At 44.1% G+C, this 15,000-nt stretch overlaps 1 pseudogene; it reads right to left on the bottom strand.

Annotated features, from left to right (window-relative positions):
* Positions 1-13,504: 13,504 nt before the first annotated feature.
* LOC143133277 (vesicular glutamate transporter 2.1-like) overlaps positions 13,505-15,000 on the bottom strand; it is a 26,891-nt pseudogene continuing 25,395 nt past the window's right edge.

Below are 15,000 nucleotides of genomic sequence, written 5' to 3'. Positions count from 1 at the left end.
TGGGTGGGGCTAAAGGGCTAACAGGGCGTAATAAATGCTGCCTCACTGGAGGTGAGTGATGGATAGATGGATTGTCCACTTTTAACTAACCAGCTAATGTCCTCTCTGTTAAGTACCGGATGACTGGACAACAACAACAACAACACACACACACACACACGGACACGCACACACACACACACTCACACACACACACACACACACTCACACACACACACACACACACACTCACACACACACACTCACACACACACACTCACACACACACACACACACACACACACACACACACACACACACTCACACACACACTCACACACACACACACACACTCACACACACACACACACACACACACACACACACTCACACACTCACACACACACACACACACCACACACACACACACACACCACACACACACACACTCACACACTCACACACACACACACACACACACACACACACACACACACTCACACACACACACTCACACACACACACACACACACACACACACACACACAACACACACACACACACACACACACACACACACACTCACACCCACGCACACACACACACACACACACACACACACACACGGACACTCACATGCACTAGCCAGACACAGGTAAGGGCTGTGTGCCAGGTAGACTCCTCCTCCTACACCTGCATCACATCAGCGTCAGGAGACCCAGCAGGTGTGAAAACAGATGACGCCAACACAGTCTGAGAGTTGTGTGTGTATTACGTGTGTATGTGTGTGTGTGTGTGTGTGTGTGTGTGTGTGTGTGTGTGTGATGAAACCAACTCCTCCAAACAGCAGAGTGGTGAACAGAGCCCCCCTCCCCATACTGCATGAGTTGATGTGTAGTGGGTTAGTAAGGGCTGGGGTTGATGTGTAGTGGGTTTGTAAGGGCTGGGGTTGATGTGTAGTGGGTTAGTAAGGGCTGGGGTTGATGTGTAGTGGGTTTGTAAGGGCTGGGGTTGATGTGTAGTGGGTTAGTAAGGGCTGGGGTTGATGTGTAGTGGGTTAGTGAGGGCTGGGGTTGATGTGTAGTGGGTTAGTAAGGGCTGGGGTTGATGTGTAGTGGGTTTGTAAGGGCTGGGGTTGATGTGTAGTGGGTTAGTAAGGGCTGGGGTTGATGTGTAGTGGGTTTGTAAGGGCTGGGGTTGATGTGTAGTGGGTTTGTAAGGGCTGGGGTTGATGTGTAGTGGGTTTGTAAGGGCTGGGTTTGTAAGGCTGTCTAATTGCTTTGATAAAATCAGTTAGGTGTCGTTTTAAAATATTATAATGGGCATGCAGCTTAGTTTTCCCTTTACACTTGACTTTTCCTACAGGATTTCCTGAAGTCGATCATCTCCTTTACACTTGTTAGTGATATAGTTAGTAATGTAGTAATATGGTTAGTGATATAGTTAGCAATATAGTTAGTAATATGATTAGTGATATAGTAATATAGTTAGTAATATGGTAATAATATGGTTAGTGATATAGTCATATAGTTAGTAATATGCTAATATAGTTAGTAATATGGTAATAATATGGTTAGTGATATAGTAATATGATTTGTGAAAGCAAAGGCCGTTTCAGCAGTACAGTAATCCTTACTACATGCTCAGTGGTCATGATGGGTAAGTTTTACAATACTGAAAAGAAAACACAGTAGTGCTCAGAGAGTTAATTACACATGATACCTCAACGCATAGCTCATGAGTACTAATCAGGTCCTCAATGCATAGCTCATGAGTACTAATCAGGTCCTCAATGCTTATAAGTACTAAACAGTTCCTCAATACATAGCTCATGAGTACTAATCAGGTCCTCAATGCATAGTTCATGAGTACTAATCAGGTCCTCAATGCTCATGAGTACTAATCAGGTCCTCAATGCATAGCTCATGAGTACTAATCAGGTCTTCAATGCTTATAAGTACTAAACAGTTCCTCAACACATAGCTCATGAGTACTAATCAGGTCCTCAATGCTCATGAGTACTAATCAGGTCCTCAATGCATAGCTCATGAGTACTAATCAGGTCCTCAATGCTTATAAGTACTAAACAGTTCCTCAACACATAGCTCATGAGTACTAATCAGGTCCTCAATGCATAGTTCATGAGTATTAATCAGGTCCTCAATGCATAGCTCAGGAGTACTAATCAGGTCCTCAATGCATAGCTCATGAGTACTAATCAGGCCCTCAATGCATAGCTCATGAGTACTAATCAGGTCCTTAATGCATAGCTCATGAGTACTAATCAGGTCCTTAATGCTTATGAGTACTAAACAGTTCCTCAACACATAGCTCATGAGTACTAATCAGGTCCTCAATGCATAATTCATGAGTACTAATCAGGTCCTCGATGCTCATGAGTACTAATCAGGTCCTCAATGCATAGTTCATGAGTACTAATCAGGTCCTCAATGCTCATGAGTACTAATCAGGTCCTCAATGCATAGTTCATGAGTACTAATCAGGTCCTCAATGCTCATGAGTACTAATCAGGTCCTCAATGCATAGCTCATGAGTACTAATCAGGTCCTCAATGCTTATAAGTACTAAACAGTTCCTCAACACATAGTCATGAGTACTAATCAGGTCCTCAATGCATAGTTCATGAGTACTAATCAGGTCCTCAATGCATAGCTCACGAGTACTAATCAGGCCCTCAATGCATAGCTCATGAGTACTAATCAGGTCCTCAATGCATAGCTCATGAGTACTAATCAGGCCCTCAATGCATAGCTCATGAGTACTAATCAGGTCCTTAATGCATAGCTCATGAGTACTAATCAGGTCCTCAATGCTTATGAGTACTAAACAGTTCCTCAACACATAGCTCATGAGTACTAATCAGGTCCTCAATGCATAGTTCATGAGTACTAATCAGGTCCTCAATGCTCATGAGTACTAATCAGGTCCTCAATGCATAGCTCATGAGTACTAATCAGGTCCTCAATGCTTATAAGTACTAAACAGTTCCTCAACACATAGCTCATGAGTACTAATCAGGTCCTCAATGCATAGTTCATGAGTACTAATCAGGTCCTCAATGCATAGTTCATGAGTACTAATCAGGTCCTCAATGCATAGTTCATGAGTACTAATCAGGTCCTCAATGCTCATGAGTACTAATCAGGTCCTCAATGCATAGTTCATGAGTACTAATCAGGTCCTCAATGCATAGCTCACGAGTACTAATCAGGCCCTCAATGCATAGCTCATGAGTACTAATCAGGTCCTCAATGCATAGCTCATGAGTACTAATCAGGCCCTCAATGCATAGCTCATGAGTACTAATCAGGTCCTTAATGCATAGCTCATGAGTACTAATCAGGTCCTCAATGCTTATGAGTACTAAACAGTTCCTCAACACATAGCTCATGAGTACTAATCAGGTCCTCAATGCATAGTTCATGAGTACTAATCAGGTCCTCAATGCTCATGAGTACTAATCAGGTCCTCAATGCATAGCTCATGAGTACTAATCAGGTCATCAATGCTTATAAGTACTAAACAGTTCCTCAACACATAGCTCATGAGTACTAATCAGGTCCTCAATGCATAGTTCATGAGTACTAATCAGGTCCTCAATGCATAGCTCATGAGTACTAATCAGGCCCTCAATGCATAGCTCATGAGTACTAATCAGGTCCTCAATGCATAGCTCATGAGTACTAATCAGGTCCTTAATGCATAGCTCATGAGTACTAATCAGGTCCTCAATGCTTATGAGTACTAAACAGTTCCTCAACACATAGCTCATGAGTACTAATCAGGTCCTCAATGCATAGTTCATGAGTACTAATCAGGTCCTCAATGCTCATGAGTACTAATCAGGTCCTCAATGCATAGCTCATGAGTACTAATCAGGTCCTCAATGCTTATAAGTACTAAACAGTTCCTCAATACATAGCTCATGAGTACTAATCAGGTCCTCAATGCATAGTTCATGAGTACTAATCAGGTCCTCAATGCTCATGAGTACTAATCAGGTCCTCAATGCATAGCTCATGAGTACTAATCAGGTCTTCAATGCTTATAAGTACTAAACAGTTCCTCAACACATAGCTCATGAGTACTAATCAGGTCCTCAATGCTCATGAGTACTAATCAGGTCCTCAATGCATAGCTCATGAGTACTAATCAGGTCCTCAATGCTTATAAGTACTAAACAGTTCCTCAACACATAGCTCATGAGTACTAATCAGGTCCTCAATGCATAGTTCATGAGTATTAATCAGGTCCTCAATGCATAGCTCATGAGTACTAATCAGGTCCTTAATGCTTATGAGTACTAAACAGTTCCTCAACACATAGCTCATGAGTACTAATCAGGTCCTCAATGCATAATTCATGAGTACTAATCAGGTCCTCGATGCTCATGAGTACTAATCAGGTCCTCAATGCATAGTTCATGAGTACTAATCAGGTCCTCAATGCTCATGAGTACTAATCAGGTCCTCAATGCATAGTTCATGAGTACTAATCAGGTCCTCAATGCTCATGAGTACTAATCAGGTCCTCAATGCATAGTTCATGAGTACTAATCAGGTCCTCAATGCATAGCTCACGAGTACTAATCAGGCCCTCAATGCATAGCTCATGAGTACTAATCAGGTCCTCAATGCATAGCTCATGAGTACTAATCAGGCCCTCAATGCATAGCTCATGAGTACTAATCAGGTCCTTAATGCATAGCTCATGAGTACTAATCAGGTCCTCAATGCTTATGAGTACTAAACAGTTCCTCAACACATAGCTCATGAGTACTAATCAGGTCCTCAATGCATAGTTCATGAGTACTAATCAGGTCCTCAATGCTCATGAGTACTAATCAGGTCCTCAATGCATAGCTCATGAGTACTAATCAGGTCATCAATGCTTATAAGTACTAAACAGTTCCTCAACACATAGCTCATGAGTACTAATCAGGTCCTCAATGCATAGTTCATGAGTACTAATCAGGTCCTCAATGCATAGCTCATGAGTACTAATCAGGCCCTCAATGCATAGCTCATGAGTACTAATCAGGTCCTCAATGCATAGCTCATGAGTACTAATCAGGTCCTTAATGCATAGCTCATGAGTACTAATCAGGTCCTCAATGCTTATGAGTACTAAACAGTTCCTCAACACATAGCTCATGAGTACTAATCGGGTCCTCAATGCATAGTTCATGAGTACTAATCAGGTCCTCAATGCTCATGAGTACTAATCAGGTCCTCAATGCATAGCTCATGAGTACTAATCAGGTCCTCAATGCTTATAAGTACTAAACAGTTCCTCAATACATAGCTCATGAGTACTAATCAGGTCCTCAATGCATAGTTCATGAGTACTAATCAGGTCCTCAATGCTCATGAGTACTAATCAGGTCCTCAATGCATAGCTCATGAGTACTAATCAGGTCTTCAATGCTTATAAGTACTAAACAGTTCCTCAACACATAGCTCATGAGTACTAATCAGGTCCTCAATGCTCATGAGTACTAATCAGGTCCTCAATGCATAGCTCATGAGTACTAATCAGGTCCTCAATGCTTATAAGTACTAAACAGTTCCTCAACACATAGCTCATGAGTACTAATCAGGTCCTCAATGCATAGTTCATGAGTATTAATCAGGTCCTCAATGCATAGCTCATGAGTACTAATCAGGTCCTTAATGCTTATGAGTACTAAACAGTTCCTCAACACATAGCTCATGAGTACTAATCAGGTCCTCAATGCATAATTCATGAGTACTAATCAGGTCCTCGATGCTCATGAGTACTAATCAGGTCCTCAATGCATAGTTCATGAGTACTAATCAGGTCCTCAATGCTCATGAGTACTAATCAGGTCCTCAATGCATAGTTCATGAGTACTAATCAGGTCCTCAATGCTCATGAGTACTAATCAGGTCCTCAATGCATAGCTCATGAGTACTAATCAGGTCCTCAATGCTTATAAGTACTAAACAGTTCCTCAACACATAGCTCATGAGTACTAATCAGGTCCTCAATGCATAGTTCATGAGTACTAATCAGGTCCTCAATGCATAGCTCACGAGTACTAATCAGGCCCTCAATGCATAGCTCATGAGTACTAATCAGGCCCTCAATGCATAGCTCATGAGTACTAATCAGGCCCTCAATGCATAGCTCATGAGTACTAATCAGGTCCTTAATGCATAGCTCATGAGTACTAATCAGGTCCTCAATGCTTATGAGTACTAAACAGTTCCTCAACACATAGCTCATGAGTACTAATCAGGTCCTCAATGCATAGTTCATGAGTACTAATCAGGTCCTCAATGCTCATGAGTACTAATCAGGTCCTCAATGCATAGCTCATGAGTACTAATCAGGTCCTCAATGCTTATAAGTACTAAACAGTTCCTCAACACATAGCTCATGAGTACTAATCAGGTCCTCAATGCATAGTTCATGAGTACTAATCAGGTCCTCAATGCATAGTTCATGAGTACTAATCAGGTCCTCACTGCATAGTTCATGAGTACTAATCAGGTCCTCAATGCTCATGAGTACTAATCAGGTCCTCAATGCATAGTTCATGAGTACTAATCAGGTCCTCAATGCATAGCTCACGAGTACTAATCAGGCCCTCAATGCATAGCTCATGAGTACTAATCAGGTCCTCAATGCATAGCTCATGAGTACTAATCAGGCCCTCAATGCATAGCTCATGAGTACTAATCAGGTCCTTAATGCATAGCTCATGAGTACTAATCAGGTCCTCAATGCTTATGAGTACTAAACAGTTCCTCAACACATAGCTCATGAGTACTAATCAGGTCCTCAATGCATAGTTCATGAGTACTAATCAGGTCCTCAATGCTCATGAGTACTAATCAGGTCCTCAATGCATAGCTCATGAGTACTAATCAGGTCATCAATGCTTATAAGTACTAAACAGTTCCTCAACACATAGCTCATGAGTACTAATCAGGTCCTCAATGCATAGTTCATGAGTACTAATCAGGTCCTCAATGCATAGCTCATGAGTACTAATCAGGCCCTCAATGCATAGCTCATGAGTACTAATCAGGTCCTCAATGCATAGCTCATGAGTACTAATCAGGTCCTCAATGCATAGCTCATGAGTACTAATCAGGTCCTCAATGCTTATGAGTACTAAACAGTTCCTCAACACATAGCTCATGAGTACTAATCAGGTCCTCAATGCATAGTTCATGAGTACTAATCAGGTCCTCAATGCATAGCTCACGAGTACTAATCAGGCCCTCAATGCATAGCTCATGAGTACTAATCAGGTCCTCAATGCATAGCTCATGAGTACTAATCAGGCCCTCAATGCATAGCTCATGAGTACTAATCAGGTCCTCAATGCATAGCTCATGAGTACTAATCAGGTCCTCAATGCTTATGAGTACTAAACAGTTCCTCAACACATAGCTCATGAGTACTAATCAGGTCCTCAATGCATAGTTCATGAGTACTAATCAGGTCCTCAATGCTCATGAGTACTAATCAGGTCCTCAATGCATAGCTCATGAGTACTAATCAGGTCATCAATGCTTATAAGTACTAAACAGTTCCTCAACACATAGCTCATGAGTACTAATCAGGTCCTCAATGCATAGTTCATGAGTACTAATCAGGTCCTCAATGCATAGCTCATGAGTACTAATCAGGCCCTCAATGCATAGCTCATGAGTACTAATCAGGTCCTCAATGCATAGCTCATGAGTACTAATCAGGTCCTCAATGCATAGCTCATCAGTACTAATCAGGTCCTCAATGCTTATGAGTACTAAACAGTTCCTCAACACATAGCTCATGAGTACTAATCAGGTCCTCAATGCATAGTTCATGAGTACTAATCAGGTCCTCAATGCTCATGAGTACTAATCAGGTCCTCAATGCATAGCTCATGAGTACTAATCAGGTCCTCAATGCTTATAAGTACTAAACAGTTCCTCAACACATAGCTCATGAGTACTAATCAGGTCCTCAATGCATAGTTCATGAGTATTAATCAGGTCCTCAATGCATAGCTCAGGAGTACTAATCAGGTCCTCAATGCATAGCTCATGAGTACTAATCAGGCCCTCAATGCATAGCTCATGAGTACTAATCAGGTCCTTAATGCATAGCTCATGAGTACTAATCAGGTCCTTAATGCTTATGAGTACTAAACAGTTCCTCAACACATAGCTCATGAGTACTAATCAGGTCCTCAATGCATAGTTCATGAGTACTAATCAGGTCCTCAATGCATAGTTCATGAGTACTAATCAGGTCCTCAATGCATAGTTCATGAGTACTAATCAGGTCCTCAATGCTCATGAGTACTAATCAGGTCCTCAATGCATAGTTCATGAGTACTAATCAGGTCCTCAATGCTCATGAGTACTAAACAGGTCCAGTGTAACAAGTACAAGAGTGGTGCTCAAAAGAGCTAAAATCACCAAATCAGGTGATATGTTCTCTTCAGCTCCAGAGGGTCTATGTCTGGTTCTACTGAAGGCCCTGTGTTCCTTTCAGCTCCAGTGGTTCCGCGTCTGGTTCCTCTGAGGAGTGCTACTGATAATTGCTGTTTAAGTGCTTCCCCTCCCCTCTGCTCTTCCCCCTCTCCTCCTCCTCCTCCTCCTCCCCCTCTCCTCCTCCCCCTGCATTAGGCCGGCGGCAGGTCGATAGGTCCCCTGCAGCTCCAGGGTCTCTATTATTGATTTCCCTTTACCCCAGAGAGGAGAGGAGGAGAGAGGGATCACAGAGTGAAGACAGGAGAAGAGAAGAGAAAATAGGAGGAGAGTAGATCAGGTCAGAGAAAGGAGGAAGAGGAGGCGATGATGTGGAAGAGTGGTCCACTCCGTGTGTGTGTGTGTGTGTGTGTGTGTGTGTGTGTGTGTATGCGTCTGTGTGTGTGTGTGTGTGTGTGTGTGTGTGTGTGTGTATCTTAAGTGTTCCCTGGCTCCCTGTCAGAGATGAAAATGTCACCAGACCTATATCCAAAATTCCCGCCTCAGTGGAGAGTTGACTTGATCCCCTGCAGTTAATACATTGTGAGTTGATCCCCTGCAGTTAACACATTGTGCACATCAAAAAGAGAGATTTCGAAGCTCATGCGTCTTCTTCAGAGTCCTCCTTCTTTGGACTGAATAAGACGCATGGGCGTCGAAGCTGCTCCTTGGCTCCTGTTAGACCTTGGATCTCCCTTCTTGACTTCTGCGTCCTGTTCTGTGAGCACCAACCAGGCTGAAGCGCAAGTGACGCCCTTCTACATTGTGCACATCGTCTGGCTGGACCTGGCCCTCTGGCAGCCAATCGGATTGTAGGACCAGTAAAACACAACATCATAAAATGACACGAAAGAACCAGGCACTGGCACGTGTATCAAATTTTATCTTTTTTATAAAAAGAGAATATATATATGCAGTTCAGTTTTGACATCAACAACCCTCTCCATAGAACACAGCAAATAAAAAGCCATAGAACCACAGGTAGAACTCACGCATAGAACCACAGGTAGAACTCACGCAGAGGCACAGAACAGGACTACGGGACCGCACCGGTCGCCTGGCAACCACGGCCGCTTTTGTACAATATATGAAACACCTTAACACACACACACACAGTCCTTGAGCCACTGCGTATTACAGCAGTGGACAGTGAAAGGGGGGGGGGGGGGTGAGGACAAGGTTGGGGGGGGGTCACTGACAAAAACATAAACCAGGGAGTGGTGGTGGAGTGTCAACAGGATGAAGGAAGTGACATCAGCATATTCTCGGAAAGAAAAGCGATCACAGGGAGAACACAGGATAGGATCACTACAGAGGTGCACACGTCCAGGGGGATTGGAGCCGTCGCCTAGGAAACGTTCCCGTGGCGACGCTGGGGATATCATTCTCTTCTGGTGAGTGGGCCCAGCTCTTGCTCTCCGGTTAATCAGGGAGCAGCGCTGGACTCGGCCTAGATCTATATATCTATATATTTATATATCTATATGTATTCATATATACATACTTCAAAGAGATTTTTTTAATTACACTTACTTGTATGTTTTATTATTCTTTTTTAAATTTGCATCCACAAAAACACTACTCATAAAACCAAAACCACTATGGCTAAATGTGCTAATGTGCTATATGCGTGTTTCTTTTTTCTTTTTTTGTTTACGTAGATAAACCCACGGCAACTGTTGCCAGCCATGGCTTTATTGCTTTGTACACTGAGAATGGTTTGCACCTGCAGGGGGCATGGCCTGGCAGTAGCCCCGCCCCCGGCATCTCACTGGTCAGCCGTCCTCCAATGGGAGCTCTCCAGCTCCTCTACTTCCCACCTTTGGTTAATCGTGTTAAGAAATCAGATACATTGGAACAGCTCGGGGAAACCCAAAGAAAAGCAACAGACAGACTTCATGACATTCAGAGTAAAAAAAAAAACACATTGTAATAATTCGATCATTTCACGTCAATGAAACATTGATCCATGCATAACAAACATCCACAGACTTTAACATGTCATGGCGGTAGCTTAGTGCTTCTCATAGCATAAGGATGTGAAGATTTGGGTCTTTGAGACAACTGTGCTTAGGACAGACTAACTATCAACTTCTGAACTCATCAACTGTGCTTAGGGCAGACTAACTATCTTCTGAACTCATCAACTGTGCTTAGGGCAGACTAACTATCTTCTGAACTCATCAACTGTGCTTAGGGCAGACTAACTATCTTCTGAACTCATCAACTGTGCTTAGGGCAGACTAACTATCTTCTGAACTCATCAACTGTGCTTAGGGCAGACTAACTATCTTCTGAACTCACCAACTGTGCTTAGGGCAGACTAACTATCTCCTGAACTCATCAACTGTGCTTAGGGCAGACTAACTATCTTCTGAACTCATCCTCTCTCTCCTCTCTCTCTTCTGTGTCCTCTATCGCTCCTCTCTCTCTTCTGTCTCCTCTCTCACTCCTCTCTTCTCTCTCTCTTTCCTCTTTCCTCTCATTGGTCAGACAGTGCTTAGGACAGTCTAACTCTGTCCCTCTGGCTCCAGCTCACCCTACACAGTGGTAAACTGCTGTAAGATCATCTAGTAAGATCAGCTAGTAACTGTCTCCTAACTCTCTCTCTCTCTCTCTCTCTCTGTCTCTCTCTCTCTATCTCTCTTTCCAGAATGCTGAGGCCAGACTAACTGGCACTGCTGCTGTAGTGGGAACAACATCAGGTGCTGTGTGCAGAACCTTTGGACTGTGGCAGAACCTTCAGACTGTGTGGCAGAACCTTTGGACTGTGTGCAGAACCTTTGGACTGTGGGGCAGGATACAAACTGTTCAAACCAACAACTCTACATCCTCACTATTGGACAATTCTGCTGTCAATCAAGCTGGCTCCATATTCCGCTCCCCTCACAGATCCCAGTCTAGTCCTGGTTTTGTGCTTCTACACTTGTACACTTGTACACTTGTGCACTTGTACACTTGTACTTGTGGCTTTTGTCAGGGTGATGAGTGGCCCAGGAGCTCAGTGCGGTTATATTAGCTTGTGTGCTAACCCTGCTATTGCCCTGCATGTCTCATGGAGCACATGTCATGTGTGTCTCTCTCACTGCATGTCTCAGTGTATGTCTCAGTGCATGTCTCAGTGCATGTCTCAGTGCGCATGTCTCAGTGTATGGAGCACTCCTCCTTGTGCTTGATGTAAGGGTGTGTTATGGAGAGCTACTCTACATGCATTCAGTGTGTGTGTGTGTGTGTGTGTATGCCAGTGTCATCCCTATGGCAACAGACTACGGCGTGGCTTACGTCTGCTGTTGACCCAGTAGCCTCTTCTTCCTGTTCCTCACCTTTAGAACTTTCCTACACACTAGCAAACCCCTGATGTTCTCCACTACAGCGTTCTTCAGCTTTAGAACCTCCAAAGTTCCTGATCAGAACCATAGAATCTCAAACAGTGCTTGATACAATATGTAATTTCTTATCATAGATATAATATAATGCAGATTTTTATCATTTCATAGAATGTTGATAAATATTTGATATATTGTATATGTGTGCATATATTTTAATTTTCAGATATATTTATAAATCTGCTTGTTATAGTTATGTGTTTAAATGTTGTCTGCATTGCACAAGCCCATGATAAAATGATAACATACCTGCTGTTCAATTCAAACCTATTTCTTTATCTATTTTTGTTCTTCTGCCTCTCTCTCTCTCTCTCTCTTCCTCTCCCTCTATCTCTTTTTTCCTCTGCCTCTCTACCCCCCTCTCTCTCCCTCTCTCTTATTGTCTTAATGTTCAGTGTGCTCTTTAAGGCAAAGACCCAAGTCTTCAGATGTGTCTCCGCAACATTACACCCACAGTAAACATACAAGGACACAAGGTGTCACAAACCAGGGAACGAGGAGCCGACTCACTCATACAAGGACACAAGGTGTCAGAAACCAGGGAACGAGGAGCCGACTCACTCATACAAGGACACAAGGTGTCACAAACCAGGGAACGAGGAGCCGACTCACTCATACAAGGACACAAGGTGTCACAAACCAGGGAACGAGGAGCCGACTCACTCATACAAGGACACAAGGTGTCACAAACCAGGGAACGAGGAGCCGACTCACACAACGAGAGCCACCACCCACTCAGTGCAATCAGGGGACTGGAACTCTGGCGATCAGATCAGGGTCCGGCTGGGAGTCTCCACAGCGCCACCATGTGGCTGGCTGTGCATGACGTGTACTGTTAGTTGGTTAGATTGACTCAGCAGTCCTGGATGTGAAGTGTATGACTGGTCGGTAATGAAGTCTGAAATGTACTGTACAATTGGCCTGTAATGATGACTCAGCAGCTGGGCCTGTGTAGGGCAGTGCTGGTCCATTGGGATGACTGCAGTCTTGTATCTGAAACTGTTACTTGATTGTAATGATGACTCAGCAGTCCTGTTGACTTAACATCTGGAGGACACTGCTGCTGGATGTGGTGACTAAGCACTTTACCAATTTACATATGATTGCACTTCAAAATAAAAGTCATTGTGTTTTTTAAATACATATAACATTTAGAGCCCTCCAGACTGATATGTGCTGTGAGTGGTCATCTGAAGGTGACTGGACTCGTCTTGGTGTGTTTGTTTTCCTTCTCTCTTCAGTGGTGATCTTTTTGTTCATCTTTAAACGAGTGCAAACACATAGCAAAGGGACTGGTATAGGTGATTACTTCATCTTTTTAGTCAGAACTCACAAACACTACCAAATAGGTCTACACTGTGTGTGTGTGTGTGTGTGTGTGAGTGTGTGTGTGTGTGTATGTGTGTGTGTGAGAGAGCGTATGTATGCTTGTCTTATGTGTCGTGTGTGTGTGTGTGTGTAGTGTGTGTGTGTGTGTGTGTGTGTGTGTGTGTGTGTAGTGTGTGTGTGTGTGTGTGTGTGTGTGTGTGTGTGTGTGTGTGTGAGAGTGGGTGTGTGTGTGTGTGTGTGTGTGTGTGTGTAGTGTGTGTGTGTGGGTGTAGTGTGTGTGTGTGTGTTTAATGTGTGCGTGTGGCTCTAGGAGTAGCCTCCCTGCTGGACGTACTCCTCGGTCTTCTCCCAGCCCTCGGCCCATCCTCCGTTGACCTGCGTGGTGGCACCGTAGCTCTTGGCCGGTCCGGCGCCCATGGGGCCCGTGGTGTTGTAGCTCTGCATGATGTCGCCCGTCTCCTCCGCCAGCTCGTCCTCGTCGATGAAGCCGCACTTCTCGTCGCTGGTCTCCTCGGGGTCGGCCCATGGCTGCTTCTCGCCCGACGCAAAGAGCCCGTAGAAGATCACGCCGCCGTAGTGCACCATGGAGGCGATCAGGAACACGTACTGCCACTCCTCTCGAGTCTGACACGGGTAAGAGAAGAGACGGTCACAACTGGACACTGACACGGCAGAAAGGCAAGAGGAGAGAGAGGGATGGAGGGAGAGAGGGAGAGAGAGGAGAGAGAGAGAAAGAAAGAGGGAGAGAGGAGAGAGAGAGAGATGGAGAGAGAGGGAGGGAGAGAGAGAGAGAGGGAGAGAGAGAGAGAAAGAGAGAGATAGAGATGGAGAGAGAGAGAGAGGGAGAGAGATGAGAGAGAGAGAGAGAGAGATGGAGAGAGAGAGAGAGAGAGAGAAGGGAGGAGAGGAAGAGGGGAGAGTTCAGCACAGTGCATATGAGTACAGTATATATGACAACTGTTATACCAGGCCAGCACAAGGCCATGTGTGTGTGTGTGTGTGTGTCTGTGTGTGTAAAACCCTGTCAGTACGTGAGTGTGTCATACCTTGTGTTTGGTCATGGCCCCCACGATGAGTGGGCAGACCATACCAGAGAGAGTGCCCACCCCATTGGAGATGCCCATCAGAATGCTGGCATAGCGAGGGGCAATGTCCAGATGATTGACATTAAAACCTGCCAATCAGAAGCCACACAAATCACATTCACCTCAACTGTCATCTCCACATACATTTACAAGGAAATCAGGTCCCTGGTCTTGACTGGGAGTCCTAATGACCCCACACACACACACACACACACACACACACACACACACACACACACACACACACACACACACCACACACACACATTCTGATTGGAACAAAAGACATTCCATTGTTTGCATATCTGAGTCCCCGCTACTGCCTGCAAGAAATGTTGTGCAATATTAATGCCACTAATGGCCATCTGACACAGTAGAAAATAGCATTAATGACTTTAAGGTCTGCAGGCAGGGCCTAAGCCACAGACACGCCTCTTTGGTAACACTTTACTTGGATCGTCTGCCCACAGAAGCTTTACAGATCATCTGTTGACATTCACATTCAGTATGTAAAACTGGATGATTACTGAACATCCCCTAAACCAAACCTCTAATCCTAACCTTAACCAAACCTCTAATCCTAACCTTAACCAAACCTCTAATCCTAACCTTAACCAAACATCTAATCCTAACCTTAATCAAACCCTAGCCTTAATCAAAGCATGTAACAGAGTGCCAACTTGTTAGAAAGCTGAGCATCTGTAGATA

The sequence above is a fragment of the Alosa pseudoharengus genome, unplaced genomic scaffold (assembly GCF_046254945.1).
Source record: "Alosa pseudoharengus isolate Yale_2024_CS ecotype anadromous, Long Island Sound unplaced genomic scaffold, YU_APseudo_1.1 YU_APseudo_1.1_scf_19, whole genome shotgun sequence".
Taxonomy (NCBI): domain Eukaryota; kingdom Metazoa; phylum Chordata; class Actinopteri; order Clupeiformes; family Clupeidae; genus Alosa; species Alosa pseudoharengus.
This window is presented reverse-complemented; position numbering and strand designations above follow the sequence as displayed.